Here is a 12,071-nt window from a genome sequence, read left to right as displayed (position 1 = left end):
GCATCTTTATTTTAAGCCTAGGATGTCCAGAAGCAAGTGTAAAAGCAGCAGTATATAGCTGGCTGTATTAGTTGGGTACCTAGGCTAACTTTGTTGGACTCAATGAACAAATTGGACTTACGAACACACTCGCGGAACGGAACTCGTTCGTATGTAGGGGGCTTACTGTATCGTGTTCTATAAATGTTGATTAGGTTGAGCTGGTTCACAATGTTGGTTAAATTTTTCTATATCCTTTTGCCAAATTTTTAAAAAATCAGTTTTTCATCAATCCCTCAGAGAGGGCTGTTAGTAACTCCTACTATGATTTGGCTCTATCCACCTCTCCCTTTAGTTTTGTCCAATTTTGCTTCCTGATTTGTTTTTTTTTTCTTCAAGAATCTCGATGCTCTGTTATTAGGTGCAAATATATTTATGATTGCTGTCTTCCTGATAAATTGTCCCAAGCTTGTGTTTTTTAAAGCCACGCATGGAGGGAGCCAGTTCTCTCCCCTAAAGCTTCTCACATTCCTTTTCTCTCTCCCCAGTTCTTTCTCACACATACTACCCTGGAGTCTCATTTAACATCTTCCACCTGAAAAGTTTTTAAAACAAAGAAATAAACTCCTATTCCATTTGCAGCCTGAGTGGCAAGATCTACGCATACGTTCCCCACCCCCACCCTTTCTTACTCTCTCTCCTGGTTCTGTACATATAGATTGTCTCAACAATCATAAGCCATTTGGCTATTCTTCTAGACAATCTTCCTCTGTCATAAGTAAGTCTGACAGAATCAGGAAGGGGTGGGGTTCTGAACAGACTGCTGGAAAAGATAACATTCTCTGGCTCAGGAAGGGGAGGGAAGTGTTTGGGAACATTTGCACTTCAGTAATTTTTAACCCCTCTTTGTGGCATCCCATTCATTCAAACAATCATTTGCTTGGGACCTACTGTGCCCTGGGAAATGGTAAACAAGATACACAAAGTCCTTTCTCTCATCCAGCTGGATGGGCAAGACAGACAAGTCTACAGTGGACTATAGTATCCTGTGATACGTGCTGTGATGGGGAAGCACAGGTGTGTAGGGTAGATAAGAATGGGCCTGGGGCAGATGATGGGAGAGGGATGGGGAGGCAGTTCTTCCTTGGAGCTTGTCTCTACTCAGACCTCTCCTCTGAACTCCATCCCTGAATACCAGCTGCCTCCTGGATGCCTCCGAGTGGATGTCTAATGCACATCTCAAACAGAACCCATCCAAAACCAAAGCTACACTTTTCCAGCTGTCTGGGCCAAACCTTTGGAATAATCCAAAATCTCTCACACCCACAATCCAATCCACTGGCAAATGCTGATGTCTGCACCTTCAAAATGGAACAGAACCCAGTCCCTTATCACCATCCCCATTGTTCCCACCCTGGTCCAAGCCATCCTCCCCTCTCTCCTCGGTCTCCCTAGTCCCACCTTTGCCTCTGAACAACCTGTTCTCCGCCCAGCAGCCAGAGTGGTCCTGTTAAAAATGTAAGGCAGATCTTCACTCCCCTGCTCGAAACCCTCCCACTCTTCCCATTCCACTCCAAGAACAAAACAAAACATTTCCTAGTCCTACAAGGCTGGCCATCATTTGCCTCCCCTGTGATCTCTCTGACCTCATGTCCCTATAGCGATGCTTCCTTAAACATCCAAGGTGTATTCGTTCGCTATGTTTGCCAAGACCAAATAGCACAGATTGGATGGCTTCAACCACAGAAATTTACTTTCTCACAGTTCTGGAGGCTAGAAGTTCAAGACCAACGTGCCATCAGGGTTGGTTTCTGGTAAGAGCTCTCTCCTTGGCTTGCAGACGGCCACCTTCTCCGCGTGTCCTCCCGTGGCCTTGCCTCTGTGCGTCAACCCCTGGTGCTTCTTTCTCTTCTTATAAGGACCCCCGTCCTCTTGGATTAGGGCCCCTCCCTAAAAGCCTAACTTAACTACCTCTTAAAAGACCTTTTCTCCAAATACCCTTATATTCTGAGGTATTGGGGGCTGTTGGACTTCAACTTGTGAATTTTGGGAGGAAACACTTCAGTCCATAACACCAGGTTTATTCCTGCCTGAGGTTTTTGATTCTTGCTGTTCCCTGTTCCCTCAGACATTTCCCACCAATCCTTTCACTTAGAATCAGGGATTCACAGACTGTCAGACCTAGAAGGAAACTTCTAGATCAAGTCTAGTGTTTCTCAGGCTTTTTTTCATTATTGCCACCCTCCGGGGTCTTTTTAGACATTGTCTTCCAAACTGCCACCCCTCTCCTCTGTGGAATCTTAATACCACAGATATAATGTATATCTGTGTATGTCCAATATGTATATCTGTGCTTTATACATAAAAAGAATAAAGTTTAGGGGGTTTCTTTGGTTTGTTTGCTCCTCAAGAACCAATTTTCACCTCTTTGGGGGCACTATTGCCCCCACTGTAAATGTGTAATGTAGCCTCATCCCTTTCTTACATGTAGGGAAGTGGAAACCAGGGAGGGATGGGGACTTGCCCAAGGACATACAGTGAGTTAGAGGCAAAGTCGGGATTAGAACACAGACCTCCTGACATTCTCCAACTCACCTCCATTCATTCATTCATTTATTCATTCAACAAACTTTTATCAAACATCTACTATGTACCAAACACTATTACAGGCACTGAGGATCTAAAATGGAACAAATCAGATACAAATCCCTTCCCTTGAAGGAGTTACATTCTAGTTGGAGGGACACTGATGTTATCCCCACACTCCAGGGTTCCTCAGTTAGGATTTATCAATGGTCATTTGGGGATATTGTTACTTTTTTCCTTGAAAAAAAATTATGTCCTATAGCTTTGGGTACCATTGGTGTCGACACTGCAGGAGTTCTCACAGCTTGCAAGAGTTTCATGTGTATTTTGACTCTCTGGAAGAGAGAATAGAGTGTTCCGAGTTTCCCAAACTTATTTGACCACACGACTATTATTATCTTTTATTTTTCTGGCGGAGCATCTTGCATCATGAGTGACCTGAGGAATATAGGTGGGAAAACTGGCAATTAGCTGTGATAGTCATTCACAGCCTAGTATGATTTAGTTTGGGGGGCGTTTAGGTCCCGGCACTCACCAGGGCTTTAGGAAAGGCACTGTGGAAGTGCTAAGTGCTGCTGTGGGAGCAGGGATACTATCCAGGAAGTGGTTTCATGGTCAGTCCTCGGGAATGGGCATTAGAAAGACACAGGGATGAGGACAATTTAGAGAGGGTTCTGAAGTCAATCACTGTGGATTCTGAGGTTTTGCTGAGGCCTAGGATGGAGGTTGGGCCTGGTCACCATCTTCCAAACAGAAGTGTCTTCACCCTGAGCCCCTAGAAGGCACTGGATGTAGGGAGGTTGTACCCCTAAAGCTGTACCCACCATACAGGGGCAGCTTTCTGACCCTGACAGCTCTGAGTTGGTACCACCCTCTGAGGCAGAGGCCATCACAGCCCTGGATTTGCATCCTGGGCTTACCAGCTTGTCACCTCAGTTTCCTTATCTGTTACCGGGGGAAACACGATACCCACCTCTTTGTTTGTGAAAAGTTAAATGACATATTACACATGCCTGTGCCCAGAACATATACAAGGTACTTGGTAAGCTCTCAGGAAAAGTTGGTGGAAGTTGTTGGTATCATTCTCAGTATTGTTATTAGTATTAGTCTACCTTTCTCTGTCTTTTTGCTTTCATAGCCCCCCATCTCCACCTCAACCCCCTTACCCGGGGTATGCCTTCCTCGTAATAATGATGATGATGGTGACACTGATGATACATATTGCGTTGGTTCCTTTCACATGGGATATAATTTAAACCTCACGATAACTCCTTGACATTATTATTATCCCTATAAAACTCATCAAGAACTTGAGGCTCAGAGAGGTCAAGCAACTTGCCTGAGGCCACCCAGCCTGTATGAGCATTGAGCTCACTACGGGTTGTATAAGGTTTCATGAAGTATTAAAGAGATACTAGGCACGAATGGGACTTATAAACAGTAAATTGCTAGGTTCATGTCCTCCTTTAAAATAGTTAAGAAAGTAGCCCCTCACACTTCAGTATGAATAACTAGGGGACTTCTCATCTACCACAGGAAAGCTGTGGATTCCTGGGGTCAAAGCAGGCAATATTTGCTTAAGGAATGAATGAATAGGGGGAGCCTCATTGGCATTTGATGGCAGCCCTATTAAGAGTCAGCCCCAGTCAGAGCCAAGAGTGAGACTGGCAACTACAAAAAATGGGACCCCAGATGCGAGATAACGGCTGGAGAGACAGGCAATAAAGAGACAATTTTTCAGGGATGATCTTGGGAGGGAAGGAAAGAGAGCGTGAAATTGTTTTTCATATCTTGCTGGGAGACAAATTCTCCTAGGTTATAGAGGAAGGGGAATTTGAATTATTGATGCTATTTGTTCAGAAGTAAGTGGCAAGCACAGAACACCCACCATCCAGAATTCCACACTTGGAGAACATGACCGACCAAAGGGTCTGGGACTGCGGATCTCAAACCAGCGTCCTCTTAGCCTAGATAGGGAAAGGGACTTGTCTAAGACCACACAGCAAGCACTGTCCACGTGGCTGGTCCAAAGCCTCATCACCCAGATACTCCCACCCCAAGTGGGTGGCATGGCACAAAGGACGGCAACACATCTGGGACTGCACACACCTAAGTCTGAATCCTGGATCCTGAGTTTTCCAGACAGGATGACCTTTTCTGTGTGTGTGTGTGGGGGGAAGGGTGCTTTGCCTCACTGAGCCTCAATTTCCTTATCTCATAAAGGGGAAACTGATACTTGAGAAAGTGCTGTGAGACATAGAAAGCAAGCTTATGGTTACCAAAGGGGAAAGGGGAGGGATAAATTAGAAGTTTGGGATGAACACGTACACACTACTTATACAAAATAGATAAACAACGAGGACCTACTGTATAGCACAGGTAACTATAGCCAATATCTTGTAATAACCTATAATGAAAAAGAATGTAAAAAAAGAATATATATATATACACACACATATATATGTATATATGTATAACTAAATCACTTTGCGGTACACCTGAAACTAACACAACATTGTAAATCAACTATACTTCAATTTAAAAAAAAGTGACAATACCAGAAAAAAAAAAAAGTGCTGTAAAAAATGAGATGGGACATTGTGTGCCGTTTCTCTTTCTTATTCTTCACTTGCTCTGCACACCCGCCCCCGCCCTTCCGGTTCTTTCTCTGGTCTACAGGGTCCTCACACTACTGTCTTACCAAGCAAAGAGGCTGTGGCAAAGATGATGGTGGGAACGGTCAGATAGAAAGCAAAGAAACCACCCGGAATGAAAGTGGAAGATAGAGAGAGAGAGAGAGAGAGAGAGAGAGAGAGGGAGAGAGGGAGATATTGGGCTTTTTCCTGCAAATCCCGCCATAAGCGGCTGCGTGGAACACCTATTCATCACTAACAAGGACCAAAGCAATGATGATTACAGTAACAAAGCTCATCACCGCAGCCCTTTGTAAAGAAACAGCATCTATTGAGGTTTACATCAAGCTGGGCACAGGGCCAGGCATTCAACCATTTCCTCCCCCACTCAACCCCCAAGCAGGCCATCGCCCCCAGCTCACCAGCTGAGGGACTTGAGTTTGGGAAGCCGCCACCCAGCCACAGCACCCCGGGTGGGGGGCGGAGTCTGGCACAAGCCCACTCGGTGGGTGATGACCGCCCCCCCATCCCTACTTCCTGGGGCTGTTTACCTGTCGCCTAATTACAAGACTAATGGAGATGAAATATCTCAAGGTGCAGAGGCTCTTTCTTCTCTTGACACAAAACTTCGGGGAGGCAAGCCAGCAGGTCATGACCTTTTCCTCCCTGAGGTGGCAGTCTGCCCTTTTCACCCCAGTTTCGGTTTAGAGAATTGCCCATTCTCCTCTCCGAATCAACGCATCCAATGAGGTTGACTCACCTGATTCCAGAGGTGAAGACACCAGCGACCCAGGTAACAGTCACCGTGATTGGGCCAAGGGATGGGCACGTGACCCAGTGGGAGCCAATGACAGTTTGCTCTGGAAGTTTGGTTGGAACCGTTCGGAAAGAGACGCTTTCTACGTTCTGGGCTTGTGAAGTTTACAGGTGTAAGCTTGTGACCTGCCTTTGAAGGCAGCCCTGAAAGCAAAACCAAGGTGGGGAAAACACTAGAGGCCAGAGAATGAGCCCAACCCTCCTGTTATGCAAATGCCACCTGTGCTCTTCATCACATGAACCAAAAAACACCTTCTCCCCGTTTTTTGTTTTATTTGTTTTTTTTTTCTTAAGACATTTTAAGATGGGTTTCTGTAATTTACACTTGAAAAAGTCCTGGCTCTTCCAAACCCACCAGAGGGGAAACAGAGAGGAGTTGACCACTTCCTCTCCTTGTCCCAGCAAGGGGCCCTGGTGGCTTTTCTTTCGGGGAATGTGGGCCCCCTTTTTTTCTCGCGCGTAGCTCAGAAGCTTTCGGTCTTTTACCCTCTGGCCTTTCTCGACCTTAGTGACCACGATCATTCTCCATCCCGGTCTCAGTCTCCTCTTCCCCCAACAGGCACTATTCACACCCTTGCTCCGGTGAGAAGACTGAGGCTGAGACGTGCAAGCTAATGTGCTCCTTTGCACAGAGCACCGGAAGCAGAGCTGGGACTCGAACTGGGGACTGACACTCTGGCCAGGGTTCTTCCTCCTTCCCCCTGTGGGGAAGCAGTGCAGCCTAGCTCTGCCGAGTATGAAACCGATTTCTTCGTTGAGGTTCAACCAAAGTCTGGGCACCAACTCGTGGAGGTCCCTCAGGCACCTCCCGGCCTCTTCAGCCCACCAGGCTGCCTCCGGATCTAACAAACGTCCACCCAAGACCTGCGCCGCACCGCCACCTGGTGGTCACATATAAAAACACACGCTCCAAGGGGCTGTCAGGAGATTGTTCTGCCCTGGGGCGGATGGGATAGGGAAAGGGGTGGTGGGATAGGGATCGATGGGGCAATTTCTAGGAATTTTGGAATCTGAGATTTGATTAGGGGCCTGAGATTCCTTCTCTGTTTCTCTGCCACACCTGTGTCTCTATACTCTTTTTTTTCTCCTTGTAGTCCTTGGACACCTTTGAAACGAATTGCATTCCCTCTTTTCCTTGGCTGCCAGGATGCTCAGACCAATGTACAATCCACTACTGGCAACTAAATTACCATGTGGCAGGCATCTGGAAGAGAAGCTTAATCCCTGACTCCATATTCCTTTCTCTGAGCCTCATTTTTCTATCTTATTTTATATTTAGTTTTCTGCTTGGGCTGAGGGCATCCTTATAAACCACCTTAATTCCCCTCTTTGTGGGGAAGAGGGATGAAAAAGCAGGATTAAAAATTCAGAAAGCACTTCCTACCTTCTGCAAGCCTCAGTTTCCTCCCCTGTAAAGTGGGTACAAGAATCCCGGCCCTGTAGGGTTTTGTGTGGGTTTGGGGAGATGCCAGGTAAATATTAGTGCCTGCCTTATTTCCCATCTCTCCAACCCCCTGCCCTGGGCTCTCTGCTGCTTGCCTAGGGCAGGCCGGGCTGCAAAGGGGATCCAAAGCACAGATCACTTTGCCTGCAGACCCACTCTGTGCTCTGTAGACCTACTGGGTGCCCCTGCCTGAGCCTGGCGCCCTGAGCCCAGTCCCTGTCTACCTCCTGGAAGACTTTTGGCCTCCAGAACCTTCTGCCTCCTGCCTGAAGACGCTGCAGCATTCCCAGCTGATTTGCAGAGAGTCCAGGTACATCTCATAAATAAAGTATGTACTCTTCCTGCAGAAAGGCTGCAGCGTGGCTGCGCGGGGGTGAGAAGCCTGGGTTAGAAGGAGCCACGGGAGGTGGGGAGGACTGTATGTGCTTCTGGTCCCATACCAGCGGCGGCTTGGGGGTGGGGGGAACGCTGAGAGCCTAGGAAGGTGTAATGGGGCCAGGGTGGGGAAGAGGCTCCATGAGGGCAGGAGCTGGATGCAGCCTGTTGAGGCTGAATCTTGGTTCAGACACCTTCTAACTGTGTCCCTTAGCTTCAATTTCCTTATCTGTAAAATGGGGATAATATGAGTACCGGTGCCATTGGGCTGCTATAGCCATTGCACTTAAAGCATTTAACTCACGAGCTGGAACACAGTAAATGCTCAGTAACTGTTATATTTGCCCCGAATTTCCTTAGTCTCTTCCCCAAGAGCTTTGCATTGCTTCTGCTCTGGGGAGCAATGAGGATGGGGTTCACACTGCGTCTGAGTGCGGGGAGAGGATTACAGGCTACAGGAAGGGTAGGAAATGGGAAGAGAGGCTCAAGGCGACAGGAGCAGGTGTTTGGAACAAGAGATGAAGACACAACCACCAACGCACAAGAGCCAGACCAGTTCCGGAAAGGGGACAGCATTTCTGCAGCCATTTCTGCGCAGGTGCTTGAACTGCTTGACTGGCTTCTAAAGGACAGTGTGATCTTTGGAAGACAGAAGGAGCTGGGGACCCTGGGGACATAGATTACACCGTTAGCACGGCTGCATTGGAAGAGAGGCCTTGGGTAAGTCACTTTCCTTCTCTGGGTCTCTGTTTGTCCATCTATAAAATGGTTTCTGAGAGGCATTCCAGAAGTGTAGCATTTACACTTCAAGGTTCACAGATGCACTTCCGACAAACATACATGGAGGGCCACCTGTGAGTCAGACCCTGGGCCAAGCTCTGGTGATGCGATGGTGGAAAAACAGCAGGTTCCTCCCATGAAGGATCTTGCGAGCTGGTGTGTGTGTGGTGTGTGTGTGTGTGTGTGTGTGTGTGTGTGTGTGTGCGCGCGCGCGCACGCGCGTGTACACAACAGACAAGCAAATGAATGTATAATCTCAAACTGAAATCAGCTGTGAAGGAGCGGGACGTGGGTCAATCATGGAGTGTGTGTAACTAATGGCCTTGACTTTGACCAGGAGGCTGGAGAAGGTTTCACTGGAGACAAGAATGCTCGGGCAGGGCTGGGGGCGGCCCGGCGGTGGCCCGGCGGTGCATCGCTGGAGGAGGAGCTTGGTGAGGGATGGACACGGAGCCATGATCAGGAAGCAGCCAAGGCAGGGCCTTGCTGGGAAAGGGAAAGAGCTTCCTCTTCATCCTGAGACCCTGAAGGGCTGTGGGCAGGGGGAGTGATGACGTCAGCTTTGCATTTCGAGAGTCTTCCGGCTGGAGTGGGGGGAACAGATTGGAGGGCGCTGGCCTGGAAGCTGGAGGTCCCAGCTGGGGACGATGGAGGGAGAGACTCTGGTGGCAATTGGTGGGGTGAAGAGGACTTGGTGAAATGACAAGAGGATGCACTGATGGGGCTGCGGGCGCACTGCATCTGGGAGCGAGGCTCTGCCGGGCTCATCTCCCCCTTTCCAGTTCCCTCTGGGCCCCATCTCTGGCTCTGCCAGCGTCTGCCCTTACCGCAAAAGAGCTGAGGTGGGAGGGGCGGGGCGGATGGGGAGGCAGCGGCTGTGCTGGAGGCTGCAGGCGGCACCTTGCTCTCCACAGCAGCAGGAGAGGCTGGCTGCAGCCCCTGCTGGAGCGGCTGTGGAGCAGGTGCGGGGCGTCTGGAGGGGCTCTGTTTGCAGATGGATCACGAGATGGGATGGATGAGAATGGCACACACGCTGTCCTCCTTCTCTGTTGTCTGCACACAAAAACCCAGACAAAGGAGCAGCAGGGACACAGGGCCCAGCCCCGCAAGGAGGCAGGCCCACACAGCACGTACACACCGGGGACAAAGGAGAGGAGGACAGAGGCAGGTCTGCGCAGAACAAGGAGCGAGGGAGGGGGGAAGGCTCGCGTGACCTCGGGCAAGGCCGCCTGGTGTCTGAGCCTTGCTCTGGGCACCGTAAAGAAAGAGGCTGCGGGACACCAGTAGGCCCCGGACCTCGCCAGTCCGATGGTCTCTTCCTCAAAGGAAAACTGATCGTGGACTCCATAAATTTGAGAGTACACTTTCAGGTCCTGTGGTTGGTGGTGATAAAGAAAGTGACCGTGAATGTGGTGTGGGGTCCACGTCAACCTGCATTTAGTTAAACCAACAGCTTGGACACACACACGTGAAAGAGCAAGTGATTTGTGGATAGGACTTGCTACTTATACGCTCTGCAGACAGGGTTGGTGTCTGTGGTGTTTGTAAGACCCACTTATAATAATTTCCCAGGGCTAAGAACTCCAAGTCTTGTATAGTCTGTAATGGTCCTTCCAACTGAGAAAGGGAGAGAGAGAGAGACAGAGAGAGAGGATGTTTACTAATCCCATAACCATGCCATGTGTTTTCTGCAGTCAAATCACTTATTCTTTGGAAAGCCCTGCAAGACAGGTTGTGTTATGCCCATTTTACAGAAGAGGAAACTGAGACCCAGAGGGACGTCGCATACTGAGTAAAGGGCAGATTCAAACTCAAGTCTGCCTGACTCCCGCGTCTAAGTCTTAGCTGCCAACCGAGCTGAGAGGAAGGCAGAGAAAGGAAATAAGACAAAGACCTGAGTGGCAGAGAGCCTGGCAGTCTTTAGTGAGTGCCTCCCCACTGCTGGAGAAAGATGGACGCCTGGTAATGTTGTTTGGACACCTGGATCCAGCCGTGCCTGAAACCATTATAGTGGTGGACTTATTTCTGCCACTCGAAACTGAAAAGGTCCTGAAAAAGAATAGTTATACTTCTTGTGACTTTCAATTCTCAGTCCCTGGTACAGCGTCTGGCACTCAGTAGGCCTTTTGACTTCAAAGACAAGTTGGGTCACTAATGTATATTCCCACAAGCTCCCTGAACTTCTTCCGTGATGGTTTGCTCACAGTGACTTCTGCCCTCTCCTTGACTAGGCTGCGAGCTTCTAGAGGGCAGGACTCTGCGTTACTCACCATCCTATGCCAGGTTGGCACATAGAGGGTGGAAGCTTCTCAAACTGGGGAGACCTTGGATTCATGGAGCCCAGGGTGGGCTCTGCTGAGTGGCATTGGGCCGTGGTGGGTGATGGGAGTCTGCATGATCCATTGACCCCATGGGATGTCCCCTGGGCACTCACTGTGCCCAGGCACACCAGTGGCTTCGTACTGCAGGCCCCTGTGACTCCCTGCTGACGGTTTTCTTGGGCCAAGGGCATGTGTTTGGTCTGCACCAAGGGCAGCCTGGAGGTGGCAAGGGGTTGATGCCTGGGGAGCATCCTTCAGCCATGACAGATAAGAGTTGGTGAGTAAGTACCCTGGTTTCCTGGACCTCAGGTGGGACAACTCAGGCATGTCCCACCCAGTCTCCTAGAGGGACCCCAGCAGGACTGTGTCCTAGTTGCCACAACAACTTGGTTCTTGTTATGGACTGAATTATGCCTCCCTAAATTCATAGGATGAATTGAATGTGACCCCAATGTGACTGTATTTGGAGACAGGGCCTTTATGGAGGTCATGAAGGTTAAATGAGGTCAGAGGATGGGGCCCTAGTCCAACAGGACTGGGGTTCTTATAAGATGAGGAAGAGACACCAGGGGTGTACACACAGAGGAACGGCCAGGTGAGGACACAGGGAGAAGCTGGCTGTCTGCAAGCCCAGGAGAGAGGCTTCAGGAGAAACCAGCCCTGCTGGCACCTTGATCTTGGACTTCCAGCCTCCAGAACTGTGAGAAAATAGTGGCTGTGGCTGAAGCCCCCTAAACTGTGGCGTTCTGTTACAGCCCTAGCAGAGTGATGCACTCGCTAATCCACCTCGTCTGGCTTTTTTCTCTTCCTTGTCTCACTACTTTACTCCACTCTCAGTGTTTCCTGGGATCACCTTCCAAATAAACTACATGCACTTGAATCCTTGTCTTGGAGTCTGTATCTACGGTAGTCCAGGCTCATGCTCCTGTCCATGCCTTATCTAGTGGGACTGCTGGCCTTTGCACAGGAAGGCAGCCACTGGGGGCAGGACAGAGATAAAACTGGAAAACATGAACTCTACTCGCCCATGGCAATGATCCTGAACCAATGATGTGCTTCTTGGACGGATATTAACCGCTGCTGTGCATGCCCAGGGCAGGACAATAAACAGACCCCAGCAAGGCGGTGGGGCTGAGC

Source organism: Pseudorca crassidens, chromosome 12 (genome assembly GCF_039906515.1).
Source record: "Pseudorca crassidens isolate mPseCra1 chromosome 12, mPseCra1.hap1, whole genome shotgun sequence".
Lineage (NCBI taxonomy): Eukaryota > Metazoa > Chordata > Mammalia > Artiodactyla > Delphinidae > Pseudorca > Pseudorca crassidens.
The sequence above is the reverse complement of the archived record's forward strand: the minus strand, read 5'-3'. Positions refer to the sequence as shown.